Source organism: Mirounga angustirostris, unplaced genomic scaffold (assembly GCF_029215605.1).
Source record: "Mirounga angustirostris isolate CCGP_5_RB_7025 unplaced genomic scaffold, mMirAng1.0.hap1 SCAF_14, whole genome shotgun sequence".
NCBI lineage: Eukaryota > Metazoa > Chordata > Mammalia > Carnivora > Phocidae > Mirounga > Mirounga angustirostris.
This window is the reverse complement of record NW_026991722.1, coordinates 9316147-9328679: the sequence shown is the minus strand read 5'-3', so window position 1 is coordinate 9328679 and position 12533 is coordinate 9316147.

Below are 12533 nucleotides of genomic sequence, written 5' to 3'. Positions count from 1 at the left end.
GATACTGGCATAGAAATATGTATTTCTATTATTCTATGCAACTTTTTCTAAGCAGCGGTTTGGGGCATTCTTTAAGGTTTTCCTCCCGATTGTTTATGGATTGGTAATGAAGCAAAGAGAAAGGACTTGGAAAATTGTGATAATCCCTAAGGCCAGTAATTGTCTAAATGCTTATTATAACACTGCCTTCTCTTAACATTCAAAATGTACGACCGTCTCTCGTGTCTTGCTATGTTGTCACAACACAAATATATTCGTAGATCAAAATAAGTATATTTTAGTTAAACTTAATGAAAAGAATACATGTACATATATGGATATCTCTGAAGGTCTATGAAAACAATAACAGAAAATAAAAGGGTAGAAATCCAATAAGAAATGGCACGTGTACACACTTCCACATCAGTTAGTTATTCAGATTGTTTTGTCATATTTCACTCAGCCATAGAACTCATACTTTTTCATTACAAGATAAGATTGAAATAAAATCAATGCTTAAACAATTAGGATGTAAATTCTGAACACTCAACACAAAGGCTTGAAAGGTTGTCTACTGAAAATGGAAGGGTTAACCCAAACCATGTTTCCTGGCTGGGGGAGACCACAAAACTTTCTTCAACACGGTTTCCAAAATCATAGTAGCCAGGTTATAACCACCAATGTAGGATATTGGAAAGTTTCCTTTGGGGAAATTGATGACTCAGAAGAAAGGACTAACTGATAATGACATACACAATACTCTAAGTATCTAGATCAATACCGTATAGCAATCACTATATGAAGATCATTAGATGTCAAACATGCATAAAGAGTATCATAAAGAGGATTTTGGTATTCTCTCTTATGCATCAAGTGGAAGCCACAGATCATTTACCATTGCCGGTGGCCATTGGTGAAAAATGCAGGCCAAAATAAATGGAGAAGGAAAAGAAGATTTACAAAAGGCCAAGACAATTAATTTCTAAAAGAAAAATGAACAAGTTGCGATGTATATTCTTTAAAAAATAAGACAAGACAATGACTCCATGAAGTAAAAGCAAGATATATAAAAGAAACACTCAACAGGAAGAAGTATAAATGGAAAGCTGATAGCAAAAATATTAAAATTCATCAGAAGGTGTTATTTAAAGTGAAAAGTTGGAAACTAGGGAAAAAGTCAATATGGGAAATAAGAGGAAAAATAATTAGTCTAGACTATTCAATATCTTATTTGACATTTTAATATGTTTTCATTTTTATTGTCTCCTACACACAGTTAAAGATAATTGTGTATCATCTGTAGAATGCTTGAAACATAACAAGCATCGTCTAAAATAAAAAAGAATCAAAAGCATGACAAATTCACAGCATAGTTATGAATATCAAAGCCTCTATTTGCTATGGCAACTAAAGTGGAAATCTCCCCTGAATGGGCAGTAAGTGTCTGATTGTCATAACTTGTTATTAAGGTCTTCTAAGCAACATAAAAGATTATTAGAGATGTCAAAATTTATGTTTCAAAAATAATGTTTTTATCAGGAAGAATGGCATGATGTCACAGTGTGTATTTCTTCCAGCATCACAGCTGAGAAAAAATATATAGAGAAGTAAATAGCTGCAATAATTAGCAGGTTGTGTTGGGGGTTAGCCAAGATGCATGGAGGAGGTCACTGTGATGCCAACATGGGTGGTATGGTCTGGAAAAATCTGCATTGACTTGATGGCAACATCTTCTGGCCGGTGAGACACATCTTTTTCAATATTGAATTTTGCTTAAATTGCTTTAATAAAGTAAGAATGAATCTTTTATTTCAATGGGCTTTTCTTCTATGATATGTTCTCTTTGTATTTTTGCTTTCAATAACCTTCCAGGAAGTTCGTTTCACAAAGAGCTATCAAAGGAAGACTTTAGTCAAAGGTGTTAGTGCTTGCGTAAAGGGATATAAGCACAGAAGTCCACTCATCAGCACACAGGATAATATAAAAACTTTGTGAGAAAAATATAAAATGTGATTATGTGCGTACCAAAACCAATTTGCCGAGAAATGCAATTAAAAACATTTTTTATTCGATTGCTATCAGGAGACGATTCTCCACAAGTCTGCCATGTTTCCACATGTCTTAAGAACAGAGACACTGACAACTACATCTTTTGCTCCAGATGATCTTTTGATGATGTTTGTAGAGTAGTCAGCCAGGAAAGACAGAAATTGTGCCTTCTTCTAGAGCAGAGAGAGAGTCATTTTGCTTTCCAGGATAATAAAGATCTCCCATCCTGAAAAGGGTCTAGGTAAGTTGTAGCCCATTATAAATGATTGGGATTCCCCAAGCTTGGGGTCTTCAGCTGTAATACAAACCCATTTTGTACACAGTATCCACCTGGGGAATCCACAATGCCCCATGGAACTTGAGGGACAAGGAGGGCCAGCAAAAGCAACGTTCTGTGCTATAAAATGAAGTCCTTTTTTCTGACCCAAGAATCTCATGTTTTCTGCCAGCATCCATGAAACTGTCAGGTTAACTTCATAGTTTACAATTAAACCAATATCTGAGACCTACCATAGTTATTTACAAGTGACATTTTAGGATTTGGCACAACGATTCTCATGTACGTTGGAAAACAATTTAGAATGTCCTCCTAGAGAACAAATAAGAAATAATTAAGCCTTTATTAATTGTAGTACTTTTCCCCCTCAGTTATAATAATTCTTTATAGCAAGGATTGACAACTTTTTTCTATGAAGTGCAGATATGAAATATTTTGAGCATCATGGGCCATATGGTCTCTGTTGCGACTACTTAACTCTATCACTGTAGTGTATAAACAGCCATATACAATGTAAAAACGAATATAAAGCAACACATCTTCCAGGTCATTCATTTTGTTGGTGTATGATAGTATTTCTGTGGCATCAGTTGTAATGTTTCTTCTTTGTATTTGAATTTTCCCTCTTTCTCTTAGTTTAGCTACGATGTGTCAATTTTGCTTATCTTTCCAAGCCCCGATCATGCAGCCCACACTACTGATATGGATAAGTGCTATTTTATCTCTAACATCCCTCTCCCCATTTGACCTGCCCATCACTTCCACTATTGACTTTCTAATACACAAATCATAGTGTTTAAATCTTGAACTACCTCAAGTGCAGTCACAGGATGCCATTTGCACTCCGCTCTTGTCACACCATTCTCTGTTCCACAGCCAAACCATACACTTTTAAATCTTTTTGGAAACTAGCTCATGCTGTTCTTTTTAAGTGGAATATCCTCCCAAATCCTTTTGTCTATTTCATGTCTTCCTATTCGATGGTTCCTCCATTCTGTGGCTTTGCACATCATCTTACCTATTCTGATCAAATGAATTCTACCTTATTTGTAATTCTGTAACATTTTAAAGTCACTGTGACAACAGCTATGATGTTGTATCATACTCGTACATTTGCTTGTTTGTCTTCCCTAGTAGAAAGTAAGCCTTTATGGACCTTTCCTTCTCCTAATCCAAAGCACTGGGTGCAATGCCAGACACATAACAAGTATTCACTAAATGTTTGTTCAATTGAATGGCCCTTTTTAACACATGTCTGCCACTGCTAAAATACTTGATTCGTTTACTGTGTTTTCCAGAGCTCTTTTTATCTATGTTAAAGGTGCATTGTTTTTGTCCTGGTCCTAACTCAAACATATTCATCATATTAAAGTAGCTCCTAAAGCCTAAGACCCCCATTCAAAAAGAACTTCAAATGTTAGATACATTGAACAAATATGTATTTAGCAATGACTGTGTACTTAGCATTCTGCTAGGCCTTGCAAATAAAATCATAGGTTAGAGAGGTCCCTGAAGTATGTATTTTTCTTAGAAGATACTACCTTGACATACAGAAGAAAATAGTTAAGATTTGCGACTAGTTGTGAAATCTTGGGAAATTTACTGTATTTGCATAAATCTTCTTGTCTTTAAAGCCAAGTTAATAATAGCACTTATTTTCTTTGGTTTCAATGATGATTTGATGGATTAACATATGTTGAGTACATTAGTTAAGTGAATGCTGAATGAATATTAGTTGTTATGACTGTTATTTGTATATTGATGTTGGTGATAGTGAATAGTAAATAATTGAAAGAAAACAATGGCACTCACATTATAATAATATAATATATTATAATAAAACAAGCAACAGTTTTCAGGGCGCAAATTTATGTTAACACATTTATAAGGGAAGTTTTAATTTAAAGGGTTTAGTTAGATGTCTTTGAGCTGCTTTTCTGGACATAACAAGTCACTTTGGGGCAATTTTGGTTTTGTCCCATTGTCTAGCTCCTCTTCTTAACATGTACGTAAGTAGGAATCAATAAAGGAATCAACTTTATACACTACAGTGATAGAGTTAAGTAGTTGCAACAGAGACCATAAGGCCCATGATGCTTAAAATATTTCATATCTGCACTTCATAGAAAAAAGTTGTCAATCCTTGCTATAAAGAATTATTATAACTGAGGGGGAAAAGTGCTACAATTAATAATCAAGGATTTTGAGTTCAATTAACCAAATGAATTGATCAATATCAAATGGGAAGTTTTGTTTGTTTGTTTTTGTTTTCCCAAAGAGATGATTGTGACTTGGACAAGACTCTGCCACTTCACTTTTATAAGCAAAGTTTACTGCTTAGAAAGTATTGCAAAAGTTCACATGATGTGTGGAAGCACTTTGATAGGAAAAGAAGGAATGCCGATGCATTGCAAAACTTAATTTTCTTAGGAAAAGCTGGTTATTGAATTGAGGTCTCCAGTTCTTTAACCTAAGGAGACGAAAACATGTTCTTTTATCTAATAAGAAAATAACAGTGGGAAATCTAGAGAACTGGAGAAATTCCTGGAGAAATAAGAAGCTTCAGATAATATGTAGTATAACTAAAATTTGTTTTATAATGCAAAAATTTTAAAGTAGATCTGTTTCATAAAGTTTAGGTTGAGACTGAATCTATAAATCATTTTAACAAATATTTATTCTTGGACGCAATCCAGTTCATCTAGTTCAATAAATATTTGTTAAGCTTTACTATGTCCAAGATACTATAAAGGGCCCTGTGAATACAGCCATGAATTACATTGGTCTGTCCTTACAGTTTTCACTGTGTAAGAGGGAGACAGATAATGCACCAGGTACACACAGATATGGTAATGTATATAGTTAGGCATCTAATTAAAAAAAGAAGTCATGTTAACATTCCTGGAAGTGTTAAGATATAATCTGAGTTCTAAAGAATGACCAGAAGACGGGCAAATGACAGGAAAAGGTGCCAGAATCAGGCATTCCTGGCTTCCTGGGGAACTTAGGCAAAGTTGAGAATGAAGATTGAACCACGTGAATTGTATTCAAGGAGTCTGGTAGGGTTGGAATACATATACAGCAGTGTTGTGATGGACAAGTGGACAAGGGCCAGCCCTTTGTGTGGCTTACGTGCTCTGCTGTGGAGTATGGCTTTTCACGTATAAATATGAGAGCAAAGAGCACAGCGTTGTCAGACTTAGAATTTATTCAGAATCATCATTCACCCTGAGTAAAAGGTGGACTGAAAGGGTCTAAGACAAGGGGCTAGGAAGCCCACAAAGTCATTACTGAGGTATACTGCATGAGTGACCATGATGGCAAATTAGAATCAGGATAAAGAAGAAAGAACTGCTTTGGGATATTCCTGAGAAGAACTTTGCACAAGTTAATGATTGATGGAAAGCAGGGGCTGACTGACAGGCAGGTTTCAAAGTTGACTGCCAAGTTCATAACTTGGGTAAATTGGAGAATGATGGTTCCACCTACTAAACGAGAAACTAATCGATGGAAAATAGGTTTCACTATTTGAGATAAGTGTGTGGGTATCCATTTTCAAAGTAAAAATCGCAATCACAAAAATCACTCATTTTTAGGAATTCATGTCAGAGAAACGTTGAGGACTTTTTAGTGTCTTCACTATATCCTCAACATCCAGACTTTGACATAAAAACTGCAATATTATCCCAAGGAAAATAATTTAATACTTCTCATTAATAAACTGTATTGCAAAATATAGTACTCAAGTATTATTTTCTATTTTTTTTTTAAATATTTTATTTATTTATTTGAGAGAGAGAGACAGCACAAGCAGGCGGGGCAGAAGGAGAGGGAGAGAGAATCTCAGGCAAACTCCATGGGGCTCAGTCTCAGGACCCTGAGATCATGACCTGAGCCGAAACCAAGGGTCAGATGCTTAATCCACTGAGCCACCTAGGTGTCCCTCAAGTATTGTTTTCTATATTTAAATTTCATCAACAGAAACTTTGGGAACTGTTGTTTTCAATCTTTAAGTACCCACATATTATTCTTGATTTTGCCTTTTGGCCACAAAGCCTAAAAGATTTACTGTTTAGACCTTTACAGAAAAAAGTTGCTGACTGCGAAGTTCCTACTCAAATTATATGAAGGATTCCATCAATTGGTATGAAAAAGCCAGGAAACTCTAGAAAATTGTTTGAAACATCACAAAATAAGGTAACTAAATGACCACTAAAACATATACAAATATTCTCACCCTAATTAGTAATCAGGAAAATGCAAATTAAAATTGCAAGTGATAATGCTGCACACATATCAAGTTTGGCAAAAAAAACCCTGAAAAACCTTGTCAAAATAAGTAATGGTCAGAATTTGGAGGCAAATAATTCTTATGTTATTCACACACTCTTCTAGTAGAATTCAGATGTGTACACAGAATTCAGAAACAGTTTTTCATTATGTAGTAGATTTGAAGAAGTGCTTCCCCATCGTAGTATTTCTGCTCTTACACAAATACTCTAGGGAAATTTAGAAGACACATAATAAATGTTCATAGTAAAATAGTTTGAAATAGAATAACTGGAGACGAAATCAAATAAAATGGATCATTGTATTTTCATACCATGGAACAGTACCTCAATGAAAATGAAAGATTAGTTACATGCCACAACATAATGAATAAGACACATGAACATACAATTATACACATAAACACACAAAATGTTGGGAGTAAAAGTCATGGCACCCCATTTTTTTTAAAGTTCAAAATCAGACAAAACTTACATATACTACTTTAGGGTAAAAAGTATAAAGAAAAAGTAATGCTAGAGGGAAGAAAGCTAGTTACACTCAGAGTTGGCACATGTGGGAATCTGGGTACAAACTGGACTGGAGATGTGGCGGGAGAAAGGGTAGAGGAAGAGGAAGAGAGAGAATCTCGAGCAGACTCTATGCTCAACATGGAGCCCAACAAGGGGCTGGATCTCACAACCCTGAGGTCATAACCTGAGCCGAAATCAAGAGTTGGCCTCAACTGACTGAGCCACCCAGGTGCCCACGATTATTTTTCTTTAGACATCCTAATCCTTAGACACTTCAGATATTTTTCTGGATAGGTCCAGTTTTTAATACATCACTTACTCTTGTTCTTTTTGTAACAAGTTCTATTGATCATACATTAATCATTTAAATGTTTGGTTCTCTTCTCTGAATGTGCTAAAATGAAATGACTGAATTGGGATAGACACATGAATATTTATATCACTGAAACAGTTAACTGATGTCCTTTATTTTCTACGTAAATGCTGGAAATAAGACACTGCCATTAGGGCTTTCTCCATTAGGGCTTTCTTGCCTTTTATTTATATCATACTGTTCTGCCTTAGATAAAATAATATTGATAATTAGTGTACACATTAGATTTTTGTACTTTATTTTAAACTCCAATAAATAATATAATCTTATATTTAGCTAACATAGGTTTAAAGGGGCTGCGTCTGTTAGATTAAATTTTCTTAGCGATGGATATAAGCATTTCATTACTCCTCATAAATTTGGTCTCTTTTTATACATTATTTCATATTTGGGGGGCTTAGTTCAGATCTAGATATTTCAAGATGTGCATTGGCTTTAATTCAAGAGACTATATTCATTTGTAGATGAATAATAAGTAAATGGGCCAGCTCCATTCTGTGCTATATTATCTTTTTAATTGCTAGCTGTTACCACAAATTACCATCATCATTTTGATAAATACCTATAATTCCTTAAATTTTTCCAAGCTAAAGTGCTTATTTGCATAAGGAACAAATTATTCAAAATAGCTTTTGTACAGGACATTGATACAAAAATCCTCACTCGGGGCGCCTGGGCGGCTGAGTCATTAAGTGTCTGCCTTCGGCTCAGGTCATGATCCCAGGGTCCTGGGATCGAGTCCCACATCAGGCTCCCTGCTCGGCGCAAAGCCTTCTTCTCCCTCTCCCATTCCCCCTGCTTGTGTTCCTGCTCTCGCTATCTCTGTCTCTGTCAAATAAATAAATAAAATCTTTAAAAACAAAAACAAAAACAAAAAAATCCTCATTAATGATGTGATAGCGAATGAGAGTACAACTAAATAATTCAAGTATAGTAAAGTAAAAACAAGAATTTTCAGGGAGATTATATAGATAAAGTCATAAATAAATAAATAGATAAATGCAACTTCTGAAAAAGACCATACAATGAATATTTTTCCCAAATGTATATAAATTGGGAAGCAGAAAATTATCCCTGTACAAAACAAACTGCATTAAAACAATGATCACTGTGCTTGGAAACTTTATTAGGTAGACTATTTTATTTTTATTATTTTATGCACAGTTATATGTAATGACTGTTTTCTTTATATTTTCTCGCAAACGAAGTCACCAGATACTATAACCCTAAACATAATTGTCAAAAAATAGGCTTTATTGCTTTCGTGGCTGGACTAAAAGTGTGAGAAAGTATGAACCCAGAGATTTACGCATAATAGTGAGTCTGGCAACATTTATTATTATTTTTAAGATTTTATTTATTTATTCGACAGAGATAAAGACAGCGAGAGAGGGAACACAAGCAGGGGGAGTGGGAGAGGGAGAAGCAGGCTTCCCGCCGAGCAGGGAGCCCAATGTGGGACTCGATCCCAGGACCCTGAGATCATGACCTGAGCCAAAGGCAGATGTTTAACCATCTGAGCCACCCAGGCGCCCCAAGTCTGGCAACATTTAGATTTAACTGGCAATACAACATGCTGACAATACAAGAATATGCCTCACTTCTAAGTTATTTTTGTTGCCAAGGTGTTAAAAGATGACCAAAGTTTAGCTTATTGTCTCCAAAATACTCTTTTTTTCTTTTTCTTCCTGTTTAATATTTATTGTTTACATTTTCTCTTAATATTGCAATTTAATGAGAATTTCCAGAAATAAACTTAGCAATATGCTAAAAGTAATTGTAGAGTTTCTTAGCTAGTTACTTGATTTCACTTATGCTGAATTTTAAAACAAATAAGAATCATCCGGAGGAGACACCAAAAAGGCCAGCAATAGTAAAGAACAGTCATAGCATTTGTAACCGAGGTGATGTCTTTGCAATTAATGAGTATGACAATCAAGTCAGTTTTTTTTTTTGCCACTAGTTTTCATTCGATATGGACACACATGCTTGAGAGTGGAAATAGAAAAGTAGAACTTTCTAATTGACTTATTTCTGGAGGGTTTAGCATTTGCCCAAAAGCTCCTAATGTTTCAAAGTGCTAAAAACTGAAAGCTGTATTTTTTATCCATTTTCACATAAAATTTAGCCTACTGGTCTCACTGAACATGATAACCATTACTCAAAGTGAACAATGTGGGTCCTTGGAATTGACACCACCTGAAAGGTGGTCTAAAGCTTTAAATGCATAGGATATCATTGTTTTATCCCATGATTGCTATTCTGTACATGCATTGAGAAAAAAAAAGTCTACTTTCACATGTATCATTATGGTAATCATAAGCAAACATTTTTTTTTAAGATTTTATTTATTTATTAGAGAGAGAATGAGAGGCAGAGAGCACAAGAGGGAAGAGGGTCAGAGGGAGAAGCAGACCCCCTGCTGAGCAGGGAGCCTGATGCGGGACTCGATCCCAGGACTCCAGGATCATGACCTGAGCCGAAGGCAGTCGCTTAACCAACTGAGCCACCCAGGCGCCCCATAAACAAACATTTATAGAGAACCTAATATTTGCAAGGTACTTGAGACTTCATTATAATAGGAGGAAAATATGTCACAATTAATTACATACAATTTGATGGAAGTCATTACACTTATGTAAATAAAATAAGGGGAACACAAAACTAAGCAACCAAATCTCACTGGGGAAATAAAGACAGGACTGTCAGATAGTCTCACTAAAGGTAGCATTTGACCTCGGTGTTTACAGATTGGAGTTTTTCAGTGAAAAACGGACTCAGAGTGAAGGAAAGAACACAGGTAAGTGTGCAGGTACAAGACAACCCCTGGACTGCTTTTTACAATACATGGCAAATGAATTCAGAGAAAAGTAATTGAGTTTATTTTTTTTAAACTCAATAGACTAAGAATATTTAATAAGGAGAAGAAAGTACAAATGTCTCCAAATACTTGAAAGACGTTAATAAGAAAAGGAAATTAGATTTGGGGAGGTAGCAAAGTTCAGAACTGAATATGGGCGCAAAGGGCAATTTGTTAGTGGTCAGATTTCACTGAAATGGGAAAAGCCTGGCTGGGAGGGGTCTGAGCTGCATGACACTGGAAACACTCACGCTTAGGTAGTGTGGCTTTAAATCTCAGCTGTATCTATGTATTTCCCGATTTATTTTTAAACAAATATGTGCTGATATATGTTCAAGTGATATGGAAAATTCTACTGCAAATTACATTAAACTCTAATGAAATAATTGTTTTTCTCATGTGTCTTATTTTTTATTAGAGAACAATGATTTTCATATTGTAGGAAAGATGAACATGTAATTGCTACAATGAAATACACACTGTTACTATACAAAATCCTCCCTCATGTTCTTAGATTTGGGTAAGGCAGGTGATAGAAAGTAACCATTCCTTTCAAATGTACATTCCCAAAAACCCATTGGGCAGCTACTGTGGTGGTTAGAAGGCCAAAATGGAATTACTCAGAAGTAGTGAGAATATTGCACATTTTCTTGGAACATTCTGAATTCTCTTGTGTTTTTCAGCAAATTTCCCCAGCCTCGTTTAATATTTCTTAGCTACTTTCTCTGCCTCCCAAAGCTGTCTTCTGACCATCATCATCTGGGATAATAATGTCTTACAAACAAATGTATTATTTTCCCCTAAAACTGCTATATCTTTATTTGCCTTAGAAGATGGCAACTCTTGGCTTTCAATGAGTTTATCATGATTTAAAAAGTTTAAATAATGGTTTAATAGATTATTTAATGATAAAATTAAAATAATCAAATAATCAAATGATGTCAGTTTTTCAAAATATACATACAGGAAAATAAACAAGACATAGGTACAGACACATTTTCAGTTTCAGATTTTTTGCCACTCTGTATACATCTGAGTAACTAGATTCCAAACCAAGAAATGGAATGCTATCCTTGTCTTAGATACTCATCTTCAACTGTTTCCCAAGTGGAACCGCAATCCTGACTCTTGTCTTGAGCATATATATATATGGAATTATAAAGTATATTCTCTTTTGTTTCTGCATTGTTTCCCTCAATATTTTTTAAATCAAAATTTTAACATGTTTCTATTTATTTTCACTGCTATAATAGTATTCCATTACAGTATTATTAATTTTTTAATTTAGCCTATGGTGAAAGGATATTAGAAGAGAATTTGTCATTATACTTACTACAAATATTCATCTTATGAACAATTTCCTATATTTCTTTATTGAATATTAGTACACATTTCTGTTGTGTGTCTTTCCAACTTTGTAAATTACTTTTCTCTGGCAAGCCAATATATGTTTGGAGTTTGTTGTGATTTTATGTGTAAAAATAAAAACATATTCTTCAAACTGAAACATTGAGATACAATAGCATTGAATCACCTTTCTTTCTGGATAAATTTAAATTTTAGGAAGACAAAGAAGTTCAATTGGGAACAAATAAATTGGCTTCCCCATGAAGTAAATCCAATGTACAAATTCAAGAAAATCTGAAAAACCTTAAAGATCCATTCCATAAATTTTTCACCCTTTGCTTTTTTTCTAAAAAGTGTTCATTATAAATGTTTGCAACACAATAATACAGTGAACTCCTCTCCATGTAATTACTTTATTACAGAGGAGATTGGAGCTAAACTCTAAGATGAAACAAAAAATGAACAAGTAGGTTGTACTTTCATAGTATTATCTTCATCCACTTATTGAACAGATCAAATAAGTTCTTTGAAAAGCTTTCCCTGTGTACCAATGTTGAGTTGGGCCTAAAGGAATTACTTTTTTTTTTTTAATTAAGTTCACAGTTGAGAATATCTGAATGTTATAGAAAAGTGTGTCTATACTTCTTATGAATAATGTGTCAATAGTTGGAGTTTTATTTTTGTTTTTGTTCCACTATTCTTATAGTTGATGCAAAGGAGTGATGTTAATAATTTGTAACACTTAGTTTGCCCCGTAATTGATTACTTTATTAGCCTCCTAGCAAAGATGATTAACTGATTTCCAAATAAAATTGGTTTGTTTTTTGTTTTTTGTTTTTAGAGAAA